The sequence below is a fragment of the Cupressus sempervirens genome, chromosome 5 (genome assembly GCF_028749045.1).
Source record: "Cupressus sempervirens isolate cs-2001-9-10 chromosome 5, ASM2874904v1, whole genome shotgun sequence".
NCBI classification, from domain to species: domain Eukaryota; kingdom Viridiplantae; phylum Streptophyta; class Pinopsida; order Cupressales; family Cupressaceae; genus Cupressus; species Cupressus sempervirens.
Genome location: NC_143122.1, coordinates 553,004,222 through 553,022,529, shown reverse-complemented (window position 1 = coordinate 553,022,529; position 18,308 = coordinate 553,004,222).

Sequence of the window (18,308 nt, the reverse complement as noted above, 5' to 3'; positions counted from 1 at the left end):
GGTTATCACCAAATAAGGATAAAGGAGGGAGATGAATGGTAAATAGCATTTAAGACTATTAATGGTCTTTATGAGTGGCTTGTAATGTCATTTGGTCTTTCTAATGCTCCTAGTACATTCATGAGGCTCATGAATGAAGTGCTCAAAGATTTCATAGGTAGATTTGTATTGGTGTATCTAGATGATATACTTGTTTTCAGCAAGACTACAAAAGAGCATATCAAGCATGTTGAGGTAGTTTTGAAGAGGTTTCATGAGGAGAAGCTAGCCATAAATATTGAGAAGTGTGACTTCTTCAAGGAGGAACTTGTGTACCAAGGATTTATGGTGTCTCAAGGCACATTAAAGATGGACAAGGAGAAGGTTTCTACTATACTAGATTGGCCAATACCTACCACATCTATTGAGGTAAGAAATTTTCATGGTTTGTCTCAATTCTATAAGAAATTCATTAGGAATTTCAGTGATATTTGTGCACCTTTGTTGGATACCATAAAGGTGTTAACATCATAATTTTTTTGAAACTTGAGTGCCTACACACTTAATCATATTCCAAATTGCATGCCGAGTAAAGTTCAAGTGCCGTGTAAGTTCAAGTGCTGAGTAAGTGCCGAGTAAGTTCAAGTGCCAAGTAAGTTCAAGTGTCGAGCTGGTATAGGTGTTGAGTAACACAGAGGTGTTGAGCACCAGTAACTCAATAATGCCGAGTTGCTGCATTATTTAGGAAATCAAAGATTCGCCAGATCTAACCCGACAAGGTTGTTATCTAGAAATTTGTGAATTAAAAGGAAGATAAGAACGATGAGGTGGTGGCACAGAATACCATGTAGAACATTTTTAAGATACAACTGGCAAAGTTTCAAGAAGAAAACAAGATATGAGGTAGATACATTGTATCCTACCTAATCAATTTTGAAACCCTAAAATTGAAGATAAGTATTGAGCAAAAAATGAAGATTGAATATGGATTGTAGATCCATACCTAACCCTAAATCTTCAAATGTCTTTATAAGGAAGACAAAAACTTCATTGTAAAAAAAAAAAAAGAGAGATAAGAGGTATGAGAAGAAATACAAGGGTTCGCAAGGAAGTCTATTTTTAGAAGTGATAATTATTAGATCACAAAAGGATCCAAATCAGAGAAAGCAGAACAAGTGCCTACAATCAGCAATCAAGGATTGTAATCAGTCAGGTTTATTGTACCTAATACTTTCTAGCAATTGTATAAGAATAAAAATCCTATGGTGATAGGTTAGATTTACAACTATTTTGTAAGAACCTTTTGATTAGGTGATTAAAATCCTTTAACAGGGTAACACTTCATGTTAAGTGTTTAAAAGCCTCTAACCAGGTCACTATTGACACAGTGTAAAGCCTTTAATAGGGAAGGCCTTTAACAGGGAAAACCATCAGAAGTGGTTGAACAATATTGCTGCAGTAATTTTTGTGGGTATCATCCCCACCCCAGTTTTACCTTCTTATTCCTGGAGGGTTTCTGGGTTACCAAATTCTAGTGTTAAGTGTTATTAATGCATGTGTCTGGTTTCATGATTATTTGATATACTTACATGCATGCAATTTACTTTTAGTTAAAAGTTTTATTGACTAAATTATGATACTTATGATTCACCCCCCCCCCCCCCCCCCCCCTTCTCATAAGTACTCTTTCCATATTTGAATATTCCAACAATTGGTATCAGAGCATAATCCAGGTTCTCTTAAGGAAAAGCCTAACAGATTGGAGGAAAAGATCTAAAGATGGAAACCTTCAAACTTGGAAAGATCATTGAAAATCAGGTGATAGATGTGCAACTTTCTTTGCATAGCTTGGAGGAATTCAGAAACAAGTTGAGAAACTCATTAAAAAAGAGGAAGGATCTAGCCATAGCTGAAAATGATATACACTACAAGGAGATTGATACCACCAACATATTTTCCAGTGGAGACACTAAAGAGTTTGATGCAGCAATAGCAGAATGGATGGAGAAAAACAAAGTCCAAGCAGATGAGATAAGATCTCTCAAGATGGAACATGAATCACAGGCTATAATGATATGTAAAATTACTGAACAAAAGAAAAGAGCAGTTGATGATAAGGTCATGATGGAAAATGACAAAAGGAATCTTGCAAACAGACTTGAAGAAAAATGTACTAAACTGACAAGGATCTCAAACATGCAGATGGATACACTTGCCCAAATGATGAACCTTCATCATGAACTCAATGTAAAGGATATTGAGATCTCTACCTTGAAGATGCAAAATGAAAAAATGCAGAATGAATTGAACAGGGAAAAAGAAGTAGCAGAGAATCTCAACAAATCAAGTGAAGCAATCAAATATTTTGAACAGTTGCTAAAATCACCAAAATCTACCCATGATACGTCAGGACTAGGATACAACAGCACTGAAGTTGGAGAATCATCAAAGAGTGCTAAACAAAGAAGTGATAAAGGTAAGAATTTAAAACCCACTTGTCATTTCTGTAATAAGAAGGGACATACAGCTAATGTGTGCAGGAGTAGAAGACTCAATCAATCAAACATACCCAAAATTTTCTATCACAAATGCAACATGCAAGGACATATGACACAAAATTGTAGATCCAATGTCACAAGGACTCAAAGATTTGATGGACATTGTTATAATTGAAAAAAGTATGGACATAGGGCATTTAAATGTAGATCAAAACCTATGTGGACATTAAATCAACTAGCAAAAATAGAAGGAAATGAAAGGCATTATCATTGGGATTACAATACTAGGTACAATTGTCACTATTGTCAAGAATATGGACATATACCAAAAAACTGTATAAGAACACATTTCAAAGGAAACTACAAAAGATGGTTGAATCAAACTACATGTTTCAGTTGTTTGAAAATTGGTCATATCAGCAGAAACTGTCCTATAAGATCAAAGGCACCCAAGACTGAAGATAACAAAGGAAAACAAATAATTGATGTTGAAAAGATAAGAGGGCAAATGAATAAGACTTGGAAAAAGAAGGAAGAATGCAACACATCAAGTGGAGGGATCACCTCACCCAATGGGTTAAGTGATCATACTTCATCAAACTAAGCACATGAAGTACATAGGATTGATATACAAAGCTATATCATACATCATTCCCAAGACAAAGAAGCTAAGCAAAGTATAAATCTACATGAAACAAGATGTTAAGATAAAACTAAATGTTGATGCCGAACTGCCTTTGGATGCTGAGCTCCCAATAGCGACCGAGCTGAAAATTGATGCCGAGTTGGATAACTCCAATGGAAGTTGAGTTAGGTCAAAATTTCTTTAGAAGCCAAGTTGGTAGTTGAGCATTTAATGCGATAAAGTTGGGGTATATTATCGTGATTTCAATCAGTTTTTCGCATCGCGATCAAGAAGCAAAGGAGGAGAAAGAGAGTTGGGCGACTTCATAGCAAGAATCCAGTATTTCAAGTAGATTGCAAACTCATTCAACACGTTTTTCATCAATTTAAGGTATTTTACTTAAGTGCCGAGCTACGTAGGACTTATAAACTTGTTTAAATCATAAACCCTAGTTTGGAAAACAATGACATCTAGGTCAGGAACCACCAAGGGTTTAGAGAGTCATGAAGTTCAGTTGGTTAGTAAGAAGTAAAACAACCTGAATTTAAGCCCATTCTAGAAGTAGCATACAAGAATGATCCTACAGGAGCATTATCAGTTATTTTAGATAAGGTTGTTATGGAACAAGATGTTCGAAGATGTTACAATTGCAAAATTGGTGCCATAGGAGACTTAGAAATTCATAATGCATATGATAAACTGTGTGAAAACAAAGTACTAAAAAATGAGTTTTCAATAGTAGAAAGAAAAGGATTGACCAAAACCCTAGCATTTCCAACTGTTTTTAAAACATAATGGGTACAGATAATTTTGAGCCGAATACATGACGGAGCTTTTTGGTTAGAGTCAGGGCCGGTAAAATTTACCAAGAAAACTATTCATAGGGTTATTGGTATTCCAACCCTAGATCGGCCAAAGACCCTGCGAAGTGACAAAAGGGAAATAATAGAGAAAAATACAGGTGCCAAATGGAATAATAGAGGAATGACTATCGACACAGTCACAGATCCTCTACTAAATTTTGCTGTGAGAATTATTTCACACAAATTCTATCAATCAAGTAGGTTGAATAGTGTACCTTGTATAGCAGTTGATGTTGCATACAAAATAATCAAAAGAGATCACACTTATGATCTAGTAGAGCTCATGTTTCAACAGATTAATGAAAATCGGGGAGCCATAAGGAAAAGCAAGGGAGCTCAATGCAAATTTGGATAAGTTTTGATGTGTATGTTCTTTTATCTGATGAAAGAATTTCCTTCTATAGGGAAAGTAAAATGGAATCCAGATAAAACAATTGTTGAACAAATTAATGGATACATTGAACAAATGGGTGAAAATTTTGATGCCCAAATGACAAGTTATTTTGAGGATTTCAAGAAATCCATGAAGCAAAGGTCAAGGATACCAGCTTCATTAGTAGAAAAGCATACAAATGACATATGTTTCTTAGTTGATATAGATTATACTTATATACAAGCAGTTATAGGTAAAATAAGATGGCTTAGGCCACTAGGTTATGAACTTGATGTTGATCAAGCCTCTACAGCAATAACAGCTCTACTTGCAGAAGAAGTTGATAAAAATGCACCACATTTTGGCACATATGATGTGGTAAGATCAAAAATAAACATGGAATTAAAAAATGCTTCTACATTGAAGAAGAAAGATAAATTAGTTAAGAAGATCAAGAAGAAGTTTGGCAAAGAAATTGAGGCTAAGGCAGAAGAAGAAGATGATAGTGAGGATGAAGATGAGCAGGAACAAGGGCCAATAGAACTAACCCAAGGTCTTGGAGAAGACAAAGAGGAAGGTGAAGAGGAAGAAGAAGCCAAGGAAGCACCAACTGAAGCTGAGCCAAAGAAGAGAAAGGCAACAGAATAGACTTCAACCAAGCCCAGAACGAAGAAAGCTACCACTCCATCACCTCAAAAGCCAACAACACGAGCATCAACAAGAGCCTCTACTCAAAAGGCTAAAGAGGAAGTTTCCAAGAAGAAACAAGTCAAGGAATCTCAAGAAGAGTCGAGGAAAAGAAGAAAGTACGTGGCTTAACCTGACACTGATGACGAAGAGCAAACAAAAGAGGTAAGCAATTCATCAGTTGATACCCTATGTAAAAGGATTGCAAGTGGAGATTTGAACAATTTAAATAAAGTTGATTTTAGTAAATTCAATAAAGAAGAAAAAAATAAGATAGAAGAAATAGTGTATGGAATGATGGCACAGTTCAAGTACACCCCACTTGAACTAGATGGTCAATTGCCAAAGGAGTTGTCAAAAATTATAGAAGACATATGGTATTTTTGCTTAAAAATGGAGAAGGAGATGAGGGAATCAACCCTAGCTAGTGTATTGCCAGATTTGACTAGAGAAAAAATTAGCAAAGTAGTCAAAAGGCATAATAATAGGTTCACACCCAAATATAAGGCATTCTTTATACTTCAAAACAGAATGGAAGAGATTGTTCAAAGAACAATAAAATCGTGGAAGAATTTGTATAAAAAGATTGAAGATTTTCTTGAGGAAGAATACAAGGAAGAAGCAGCCATACCAATAGAAGAAAGGAAAAAGAGGAAAGAAGAAGAAGAAAAGAGAAGAGAAGAAGAGAAGAGAGAAGAAGAAAAGATAGATGGAAAGGAGGAAAAGACACAAAAATAGGATACAATGGCAACAACTAAATAAGAGGAGAAACTAGAGCAAAGTGTGCAAGACACACAATTGCCACCCCCTAGCCCTCCACAAGCATCCATTCCACCTACAGATACAATAACAATTACTGATGTTCCTGACACTTCTGGTCAGAATGTCAATCCATTGACTACAAAAGATCTGAAAAGAATTCTTGACTAGTCAACACAACAAGCAATATTATGTATAGAACCAGTATTGGTCAGTATAGATGAGTTACAGAAACTAGTAGAAAGTATAGTTAAAGATAAGGTGAATACACAAGAACCACCTTCTATCACAACTACTAGTAGTCAATTTGAAATACCAACTAGTATAATTGATGTTGCAAGACAAAAGCAAAGTGCAATTGTAGAAAAAGGAAAGGAACAAACAGAAAAGACCATTACATCTGATCCTACAACACAAATACAAGGTGTACTTCCATAGATAATAATAATTGATCATGGTAAATAGAAAGAGGAGAAAATAGTAAAAATCCCTAAAGAACAGGTGGCAATACAAACACTAATAAATTTGCCTACCTCGGGGACTCCTTCACACAAGCCATTACAAATTTTAGTACCATCATCCAGCACTACCAGAATTGCAAGGGTACTTCATTATGGAGACCCTAAATTAGATGAAGAGATAGTCATACCAAGTTATGACTCAAAATCAATAACCATTGATCAAATTAATGAAGTACAGGATGCACTAAATAGAAGGAAAAGGTAGGAAATACTCAGGAAAGAGTATAAAAATAAGCAAACACTTTATGAGATCAAGGACATCTTTATGGATGCCTTCAGTTTGCAATACCAGATGAGTCAAAGCATATCACAGAGCAATTAACAAATATTGTTGACCAGGTGACAAATGAAGACCTAGAAACCAATGCAAAACTTATAGAATGGTCAGAAAAGAAATTTCAAGGGAAAGTGAATGAGAAAATATCAAGACAAATCGCACTTTCACAAGTAGAATTGGAAAAGCTCATTGATAAGTTGAAGAAGGTACTTGAGAATATATTCTCACTATACAAAAAGTTGTGCGATTTTTCATATTTCACACAAGAAAATAGTCAAAAGATACTGAGCTTGGAAATAAATTTAAACATTTCAAGCATGCAACTACCGAGTGATCCAGCTCAAAGTGAGAAGCATTTTTCTCAATCGCTTCACACTCACAAAGAAATAGCTATATTAACAGCAAATGAGGCCAATATCAAGGCCAAAGTAATACAACTCCAGTCCTCCATTACCCCACATTTAGAAATACTCCATAAAGAGAAAGTATATGCTGAAAATGTACTCAAGAAAGATCCCAATCTTTCTACATTAGATGGAATTGTTCATCTTGCTGTCGAGACTGCTATCCAACATAAGTCACTAGAAATTGCTTTGAATAATTGGGATGCATCTCTCAGAATGATTATGGAGGTAAATAGCACATTTTTGGCCAAATATGGTCTTAACCCTTAAACACTCTTTGACATAAGTGTCAAAAAGGGGGAGATATAGATTGTAAAGGGGGAGTTATACAGATTAATAAGGGGAGAACAGATACAAAGGAGGGGTATTGATATACAAATAATATATAGATAAGGCACAATCAACTCAGGGGGAGTTACAAAATTTTTGAGGTATATATTGTAAGATTGTAAGTCATAAATTTTGATCAAAGTTTTCAATATGTACATAGCAATTAGACTAGTAAATGTACTTATAAGGTCAGTTAAGTTTTTTTGTCACTCATGTCAAAGGGGGAGATTGTTAACATCATAATGTTTTTGACACTTGAGTGCCAACACACTTAATCATATTCCACATTGCATGTCGAGTAAAGTTCAAGTGCCGAGTAAGTTCAAGTGCCAAGTAAGTGTCGAGTAAGTTCAAGTGCCGAGTAAGTTCAAGTGCCGAGTTGGTATAGGTGCTGAGCACTAGTAACTCAATAATGCCGAGTTGCTGCATTATTTAGGAAATCGAAGATTCACCAGATCTAAGCCAACAAGGTTGTTATCTAGAAACCTATGAATTAAAAGGAAGATAAGAATGATGAGGTGGTGGCACAGAATACCATGTAGAACATTTTTAAGATACAACTGGCAAAGTTTCAAGAAGAAAACAAGATATGAGGTAGATACATTGTATCCTACCTAATCAATTTTGAAACCCTAAAATTGAAGATAAGTATTGAGCGGAAAATGAAGATTGAATATGGATTGTAGATCCATACCTAACCCTAAATCTTCAAATGTCTTTATAAGGAAGACAAAAACTTCATTGTAAAAAAAAAAAAGAGAGATAAGAGGTATGAGAAGATATAAAAGGGTTCACAAGGAAGTCTATTTTTAGAAGTGAGGATTATCAGATCACAAAAGGATCCAAATCAGAGAAAGCAGAACAAGTGCCTACAATTAGCAATCAAGGATTGTAATCAGTCAGGTTTATTGTACCTAATACTTTCTAGCAATTATATTAGAATAAAAATCCTATGGTGATAGGTTAGCTTTACAGCTATTTTGTAAGAACCTTTTGATTAGGTGATTAAAATCCTTTAACAGGGTAACACTTCATGTTAAGTGTTTAAAAGCCTCTAACTAGGTCACTATTGACACAGTGTAAAGCCTTTAATAGGGCAAACCATCAGAAGTGGTTGAACAATATTGCTGCAGTAATTTTTGTGGGTATCATCCCCACCCCAGTTTTACCTTCTTATTCCTGGAGGGTTTTTGGGTTGCCAAATTCTAGTGTTAAGTTTTACTGATGCATGTGTCTGGTTTCATGATTATTTGATATACTTACATGCATGCAATTTACTTTTAGTTAAAAGTTTTATTGACTAAAGTATGATACTTATGATTCACACACACCCCCCCCTCTCAGTACTCTTTCCATATTTGAATATTCCAACAAAAGGGTGGAGTAAAGTCTAAGTTTAAGTGGACTTTAGAAGCTGAAAAGTCATTTGAAATGTTGAAGAAACAAGTAATTACTCAACGTATCCTACAATTGCCTAGTTTTAAAAAATTGTTCACCTTAGAATGTGACGCAAGTGGCTTAGCAATAGGTGGTATTTTGAGTCAAGAAGGTAAACTGGTGGCTTTTTATAGTTAGAATCTTAATGAGGCCAAGAAGAAGTATTCATCCTATGACTTAGAGCTCTATGCCTTAGTTTAGTGTCTTAGGAAGTGGAGACATTATTTGTTTCCCAAGGAATTTTTTGTCTTTACAAATAACCAATCTCTTACCTACATCAACACTCAAAAGAAGATGAGCAACATACACTTGAAGTGTATGGAATATTTGTAGGCCTTTACCTTCATAATCAAACATAAGAAGGGACAATTGAACAAAGTGGTAGATGCACTAAGTAAGAGTATTATGACAATCTAAGAGATTCAGCTCCAAAGCATTGGAATATAGAGTTTTCAAAACCTCTACAAAGAAGATGAGGACTTTTTTGAAGCCTACAATGCATGGATTTTGAGAATCATTTCCATAGCAAATTTTTAGAATATACCTTGCAAAATGGCTTGTTATTCAAAGGTAATTAGTTGTATGTACCAAGGGGTTCCATGAGAGAGAACCCAATATAGGAGAAGTGTAATGGTTCCTAAGTGGTCATTTAGGTATCAACAAAACAATAGAACTAGTGCAAAGGTTCTACTATTGGCCAAAACTAGCAAGGGATGCAACCAAGTATGTGGAGCAGTGCATGATGTGCATGAAAGCCAAAGGAAGAATCATCAATGTAGGTTTATATCAGCCTTTACCAATTCCAAATAGGCCATGGGATTGTGTAAGTATGGACTTTGTTGTAGGTTTTCCAAAAACCATGCAAGGGTATAATAACATTTATGTTGTTGTTGATAGATTCAACAAAATAGGGCTTTTCATTCCATGTAGGACAACTAATGATGCTAGTCACATTGCCCACTTATTTTTCAAGGAGGTTGTATGGATTCATGGACTCCCATTAAGTATTGTATCAGATAGGGATGTTAAATTTATCAGTCATTTTTGGAAAACCTTGTGGAAAAAGCTTGGTACAAACATGTCATTTGGTCCAGCTTACCATCCCCAAATTAATGGCCAAACTAAAGTGGTTAATAGGACCTTATTAAACCTTCTAAGGTATATAACTAAGGAATATGGTCAAATTTGGGATGTTATCATTTCACAAGAAAAGTATGCCTATAATGATAGCAAGAATAGGATTGTTGGAAAGAGTCCTTTTGAGATAGTTTATGGAATGCATCCAAGGGGTGTATATGAATTGGGATATCTTGGTGATATGGATCAGAGAAGTGGACAAGCTGAAGATTTTTTTCAAACTATGAAGGAGATTCAAGAGCAAGTCAAGGAGACCATCCAAGATAACACTCAAAAACTCAAGGCCAAAGTGGATGAAAAGAGGAAAAATGTTCAGTTTGTTGTTGGGGACTATGATATATTCCATTTGAATAAAGCAAGTCTTTAAAAAGGTGTTCCTACCAAGCTATAGATGAAGAGAGTAGGCCCTTGTAAAATATTGGCAAAGTATAGTGCAAATGCCTACAAGGTGGATTTACCTTAAGATTTAGGCTTATCCCCTAATTTCAATGTGCAAGACTTGGTGGCATACAAAGGTACCTTACCTTAGATAAATCCAAATGTTCATGCTAACCTTGAACCTAATACAACACCTAATATCAACAAGTTGGAAGCAAAGAAAGTGTTACATTCAAGGGTGAAGAAGTCTACAAGGCATAAGGTGTATATGAAACATCTCATTCAATGGAAGGGCAAGCCAACTTCAGAGGCTGCTTGGGTTGTTGAAACAAATTTCAACAAGGTTGGAATACCCTTAGACATGTTGCCATCAGGTGGGACTTAGTTTTTTTTTATGGGGGAGTATGGTGCAGGAGTACCTATGTAGGCTAAAAGGTAGGCCTAGGGCTTCTTCGGTGTTTTTGGCTTGTAGTGATACTAGCCACATCACTAGAGTAATAATAGGATCAACTTGGTCCTAAGGTGAGGTTAGATAGGTTAGAAAAGCCCCACAATGCAATATTGCTCCTAATTGCTCAAAATTGCTCATTTGGCTCAATAGAGAATTTTTGGATTTTGAGGGCCAAATAGGGTAATCAAGTGTTTTATGGTCCTTATTAGGTGTTTTGGATCCATCTTAGGCCTTTTGGAAACAAGATGACAATACTATCATGTCTACGAAGGACACCCCTACAGATTAGATGGTCAATACTTCCATGTTTATAAATTGAATTCAAATAATGATTGATACCACTAAAGACTCATTCAAAGATCAATCCAAATTCATTTTTGGTGATTTGGTCAATAAAAATGTTGAGGACTATTCTAGTGATGAGGAAGAACAACAAATATAACAAGGTCATTAGGACTCATATATTTTGCACAATAAGTAGGCACTATAGAACTTATTTTTGATGTGGCCATATCCAAGTTTGTCAACATTAACACCCTGTATTGAGAGTGCAAACTCTAATCTACAAGGACAAGGACAAAAGGATGCACAACCAAACATCACAATAACTGATTCATTAGTACCATTAGTGTAACCAGAGGCACAAGTAGAGCAAAGATGAAAAGAGAGAAGAAAAGGAAAGAAAAGATCAAATGGGCGAGCAACCATCACAACTAGAAATTGAGAAAAGTCTAGGAATAGGTTAGAGAATAAAGGAGGTCAACCAAGACACCCCAATACAACTATTTCAGACTCCTAGTAAGGAAATTGGCAAGGACACCCAAGCACTTAAAAGTCACCATTTATAGCCTTATTTGCAAATATGCCTAGTAATGCTGCAACTTTATGTCTGAAGATATGGATATGGATAAATTACTTTAACAATCTTTTCTACTTCTAAAATTGTTGAGAAGTTTAACAAGTTGAGTAAGAGTGCTTAGAGTACTTAAGAAAAAGCAACTGAAATATTGCAAAGCACTATTCCCACACAAATCACTGAGAAAGGTGTTGAGAAGAGAGGAGAACATGTGATTAAAGCATTTGATGAACACTTTTCCACACTTGAGGAAGCAACAAACATTAAGGTAAATGCTAAACATGATGCAAGGTTATTCAATATAGTCTGTGATAACATAAGAAATGACTTGACTATCTTAGATGTATGTATCAAATAGTTGAAAAGATGCATTTATGAGAGTAGATATTTGTATGTGAAATAGCACATAAGTGTGCCTGGGACATCTCTAAAGTCATTAGGGACAAGGAAATTGAATTAGAAAGAATGAGAGAAGAACTAAAGAAGCCTAATACAAAGATCTTTGAGTTTGAGCAAAGAATTAGTAAGACTTTTGATGAGTTGAGGTTACTTGAACATGATGGAGAGAAAATCTTGAAAAGATTCACCTTGTTTAGAGAGCACCTAACTCTGAAAATTGATTTAGTGCAGAAGCAATTGGACACATTGCTGAAAGTAAAGGAATCTTATGATAAATTTGCTTATTCAGATCTCAATGCAGTCGAGATAGCAACATATGTATTGTGTGGATTAAATGGTATTGTAGAGGCAGTTAGAGATTCTTGGGATACATAATTTGAAAACCTAAAGAAGACTTTTTCCTATTGTATGACACTTTTGAACACATATTCAACATGAAGAAGTAGAGGAAGACCTACAATTTTGTTATGTACATAGATTTTGATTCACCTTTGTCATTGGTGTCAAAGGGGGAGTGATGGGCATGAAAAATTGTATGTGTACTATGCATATGCATAATAATGTAAGAGGAATTCATAAGTTAGATAGGGTATAATATAAGGGGGGGCAAAGAATATATATATATATATTGATGATGGTATAAATGTTAAATGATCCACATTTTTGAATTTTGAAGATTTTGCCATAGCCAATTTTTCTACATGTTGCCATCAATGCCAAAGGGGTAGATTGTTGGAAATTTGACTCATGTAAGATTTTAGGATTGTCATTTATGGAAACATATCACTCATTTTAACATGACAAAACTTAAGGTAAATATTGAAGAAAGTATACTTAGAATATAGACTAAGTTATATCAAGCAGGAATACATGGTATATGTAGCTTATTTTGTTCAACAAGTTTCACTTGAAGCACATGAAGTTATGTGAGATTAGAGGATGGAAGTTCATAAACCATAATACACATGTCCAAGATCGCATAAATATATGTTAAGTTTTGGATGAGTTATGGGCAATTTACTAGAAACGGGTTTTACAAGATAGAATAGGGTAAACAACAAAATATTGGTATTTTGGTTAAGGAATTATTTTTTCTTACAAAATAATTACTTATCAAGGTTGGGAAAACATCCTATATGTTGAATCACACATGGAGAAACCTAATTGAAAGATTTGGTAACATGCAAGGCAACACAAGGTTGACTGGATTAAAGTTTTTGGTATAAATGACTTATCTTTTGTTTAACGAAGTACAACATTGTATAGTAATTATTTAATGTTTATATGTGCAATTTGTATGATTGTTATAGATGAAAATTTGATGTACAAAGTAGAGTACAATAGTTGTATGATTATTTTGAAGAGGAATTTCAAAGAATGATAAGATATTGAAGATATCAACAACAATCAAAGGTTTTTTGTATCTATCTTTATAGATAGCTTTGTACAATTGTATATACATGTTTGGATAGTGGGACCATCATGTATTTTGTAATGTAATAAAAAATCCTAATAGGGTTGAGGCTTCTAACAAGGCTTAGTCCTCTAACAAGGACAAATGCACTATATAAATGTAATAGACTCCTAATAGGTTCAATATCTTTCATCATATACTTTTCATTAGTGGATCATTTTGTGGGAACCATCCCCACTAGGATTTTCCCTTAGCTAGGCTTCTTAGTTAGTTTCATTGTGTCATGCTTATGTTTACTTTTTAGTTTGATTATTTATGCAAGTTTAAATATTGTTAATGTTATCCATAGTTGGGCAAAGGTTTGTGGAACATTGATTCACCATCCTCTCAGTATTCCCTATTTCTAACAAAATGAAAATGTGTAGCAAATCTAGTTGCCATCAATGACAACATATCAATCCTCAATAGTAGTTTTTCTTTACCACAAGCTCCCTATTTGACATTAATGGCAACACTTCATGAAAAATAACTAAGCGTGAAAAAAAAATGTCATATACTCTAACCGCTTTCCTAAAAATCACAATCTCATATTCTTCCTTTCTCACCTAGAGTTGTATACTCATTTTAACTCCATATTCTTCCCCTTTGACATCAATGTAAAAGATAGAGGGGTCTACAACCAAAACTTTCTACCAGTATTCTATATATATGCCACATTAGTAAAAGTGTATTGTCATACTTACAAAATATTGAAAACATATGAGAAATTATTTCTTAGAGCACCAAATTTTTTATAATGATTCTTCCTAAGGCTGTCAATAATATGATTTTCTCCACATATTAAATAGGCAACTTCTCTACTAAAAGTAGATCATTTGCATCAGAAATATTGTAAGTCATCTTAGCCTCTTTAAATCCACATAACAAGATATTCATTATAGAAGCAATCACAAGTCTAAGTTCTATGATCCTTCCAATAACTCTCTCCTTTCCTATGATTAAGGTTTTGATCTTTCTTGTGAGTGAAATGACTTTCCTATCGTGATTAGATGTTGAAGTTGTCAAGGGATCAATAGTTGTTGACAATTCGATCAATTTTCTCTCACTCTCCTTTATTATCTTCAACACATCTAGGATATGTAATGCATGTTTGATAGATCTTTCATTCTTCGATTAACCAAAGCATTTTCAGCTACAATATCTAAGAAAATACTTGCATCCATCATAGGATGAATGTCAATACCTTGTTCCAAAGCTCCCATTTTGGCAAAAAATGTATTGCACATCGTGTCATTTTTATCCACCTTGATGTACTTAATCATTAATTTTTTAATTTGGAAAATGATTGGATGTATAAAATCACACTCAAAATATAATTTTACAAATAAAAGAATATGAAAACATATTTAAAAGTACACTTGACACTCCAAACCCATTAATATTGTACTCAATGTGACCACTAACAGAGACCAATAAATGTTTTGGGTCATCTTTGTGTCCAAGTAACTTTTTAGAGACTTTTAATGTTTTGATCTCATTGATAAATTTCAATTCTATTGCATATTTTTGCACTTTCTATGTTTATCTCATTTGTCAAAATCAACCCCATGCAATATTGTTAGAAACTTTTCATTTATTTATTTGATATATCAAAATAAACCCTATTGTGTATAACTTTCCCTTCTAACATAAGTTGAGTACTATTATGTAGGTTGAGTGACATTTAAAGGGGAATAACTTTCTAGTCATTGTGAAAGATAGTGCAATCTATAAAGAGATTTGAAGCGTAGAACTTGACATGTACAAACTTTGTGAAGGTGTAGTAATGAATAAGGATTCATAAATACATTCTCAAGCTAAAGTCCAATTAAATGGATGAGAATGTTGTTAGTTTCTCGAATGGGCTTTGATGATTCTTATAGTATAATTCTTACTCTAAAAGGAAGTTTGTTTCACCTATTTCTTGCCTCACCAGTTTAAGTTTCTATTAACTTATATTGAAATCGACATACAAAAAATTGATCCTCTATGCATTGTTGTTAGATTAGCTCTAGGTTTTTTTTCTTTCAAATTTTGTAGAAATTAACATCTGAACTTTTGACTTTTCTATTTTTGGAAATGATCCATAAGGAGTGTATGATCCATAATACTAGTAGAAACTACCTAGACTTATATAATTTTTCACAGAAGCATTTCACTTATAATTTTTTCATTGTTCCATTTATGTGATTCAAAAAATTGTAACAATATAAACTTACATATATTTCAAAAATTTATGCTCACTAATCTTATGCTCATATTATTCAACTTACCCTATTGTTTCATTTGCATATGACATTTGAATCAAAGCCTCAATGAAAACAATCTCACATAGATATGCTTCTTCTTTTTAAGCTTTGATTAATGTAAATTTTAATCTAATTTATAAATTATTTATGTTGAAAATTTATTTTAGACTAAGGAAATTTTGGAATTGCCATACTTTGATCAAAATGATCCCCATTTCCTTAAGGTTCTTTGACTCAAATATTGTAGAACTAGAGAGACCAAAAAATCCCACCACACTATTGTGCTAGTTTAAATACATATTATTTTCAAAATTTCTTAATAACAAACTCACCCAAATGAACACCTATCATCTCTTTATAAATTTAACCACTCTTCAAAATCAGAACTAGTATTAGAATGCCATAATATTTTTGGAGTGACATTGGCATTAAACAAGGATGCTCTTTATCTCCTACCTTTTTTGGGTTATACATTGATAATCTAGAACCTTGGTTAGATAAAACCAAGGGGGAGGGTGTTCACTTGGCAAGGTACGTGGTGAATCTTCTTCTGTATGTTGATGATCTTATTTTGATATAAAAAATGATGCAGGGGCTAAGAAATCATTAAGGGGCCTTAAAGAAATTCTATTAGGAAGTTGGGATGCAGGTGAATATTACTAAAACCAAAGTCCTCATTTTTTCTTAAAGGAGAAAAGAAAAGCATATCACATTCCTCTTTGAAGGAAAACCATTGGAAATTGTGAAAGAATACAAATATCTTGGGATTGACTTCCATTATAAACTCAATTGAGAGACTTGTAGAATGACAAGGATTCAAGGGGACTGGAAAGCTTCATTTTTACTCCAAAATAGATGTAGGACAAGGAAACTATGGGACTAGAAAACCAAGAATAATCTCTTTGGCTTGCTGGTCACACCAGTGATTTTTTATGGCTAGGAGGAGTGAGGGGGTAGGGGACATAAGGGCGGTGTTAGAAACAATAATCCATCAAGATAACTGAGAGGGGAGAGGGGGGGGGGGGGGGGGGGTTGGAATTAGTTTCCAATAATTAAAACACTTATCTTCTTTAAACAAACTTAACCTTTCAACCAAAGTAAACAACAACCATACATAAACAATTACACCAGATATTTTGACTAGGGAAACCCTTGATCAGAGGAAAAACCCTGGTGAGAATGATGCCCACAATATGATGTTCTAATATAAATATTCCTTGTTAGAGGATAGACCCTATTAGGAGTCTATTACAACATTTAGTACAATGAGTTCCTGTTAGGAGATTCCAAACTTGTTAGGAGTTGTAGTACAATGTATGCAAGAAGAGCCCACTGCCCAAACATGCGATTTCAACTATAAGAAGAGCTCACTACTCAAACAAGTAATTTACTGGTATCTTCTTCTTTCCTCTATCCTATCAACCAAACCAATCACTTTCAAACCTTGTAGACCAGGTCACGAACCTTGAATCCAAATACCAAACCTCAGATCACTCAACAAAACCTTAGCAATGAAGTTTCCTTCACTTTTGCACTACTCTGCTCAACTTTGCATTCTGTACTTTCTGCTACTTTCTAAACATTTACAATTCACATCCATCCATGCCATGATAAAGGAAAATGTCCTTCCTTTATACCAAGTCCATAAACCAATTCCTGAGTTGGTTGTTAGTCCTTCTCAATTAATTATTATAGGACCATATTAAGAACACATTACACTTAGTGATAACCTTAATCCTCCATTTTGTAACTTAAATATCATTCCATACATGCAATATTATGACAAGTGAGCTTAGCCATGTCATCCTCAACATGTCTTCTCCATGTCCTCAACCTCGATCCTCAATATATCAACTCTGCTAAGAGATATAACAAGTTTACCAAAACATGCCTTTGTAAACTCTATCTCAGATCAGACATCACCAAAACTTACATAACTTCTTCCAAATGTATCCTTTCTACTTCCAATGTTAATTGCATATACTAGATACTCCAAAGTATCTCCCATAACCTTGAGTGGTTATCATGCTCAACTAGCCGTCTGTACCAACTTAATCTTTTCATTGTTCTTCTGTCAGATACCATAAAGACATCAAACATGCTATGTTGACATCAATGAGAAACTCAGTCATGAATGCAACATATCATCAAACCAATCTTCCAACAATCTTGCCAATCTTCCAATAGGTGGTAGCATGTCAACAATGGGGGGTGGTGACAAATAGAGAGAATTTAGGAACAATTAATCACAAGTAATCTCAAAGTCAAGATTTTTGTGCCTTATGAAATTCTTTTGGCCGAGGTCGAGGCTTTTCCATTAGAGGCTTCAATGGTAATTTAGTTAGTTACTTAAAGAAGATTGAAAACATGCAAGATCATTTTTGGCCAAAAATGGTGAAAGGAGAGACTCTTAACCGAAGGAAGAAAACATGGATGAAACAAAACATTAAATGGTTGGCTAAATGAAACATCAAGTTACAAGATTACCTGAATACAAATGCAGACATAAGAAAATTTGTCAGAGGGAAGTTTCACAATTCCATGTGGAATAATAATATGAGTAGAAAAAAACCATATTATATTAAAGAATTTAATCTAACCGAGGAACTAGGTGAAAAAGCATACCTTGGGA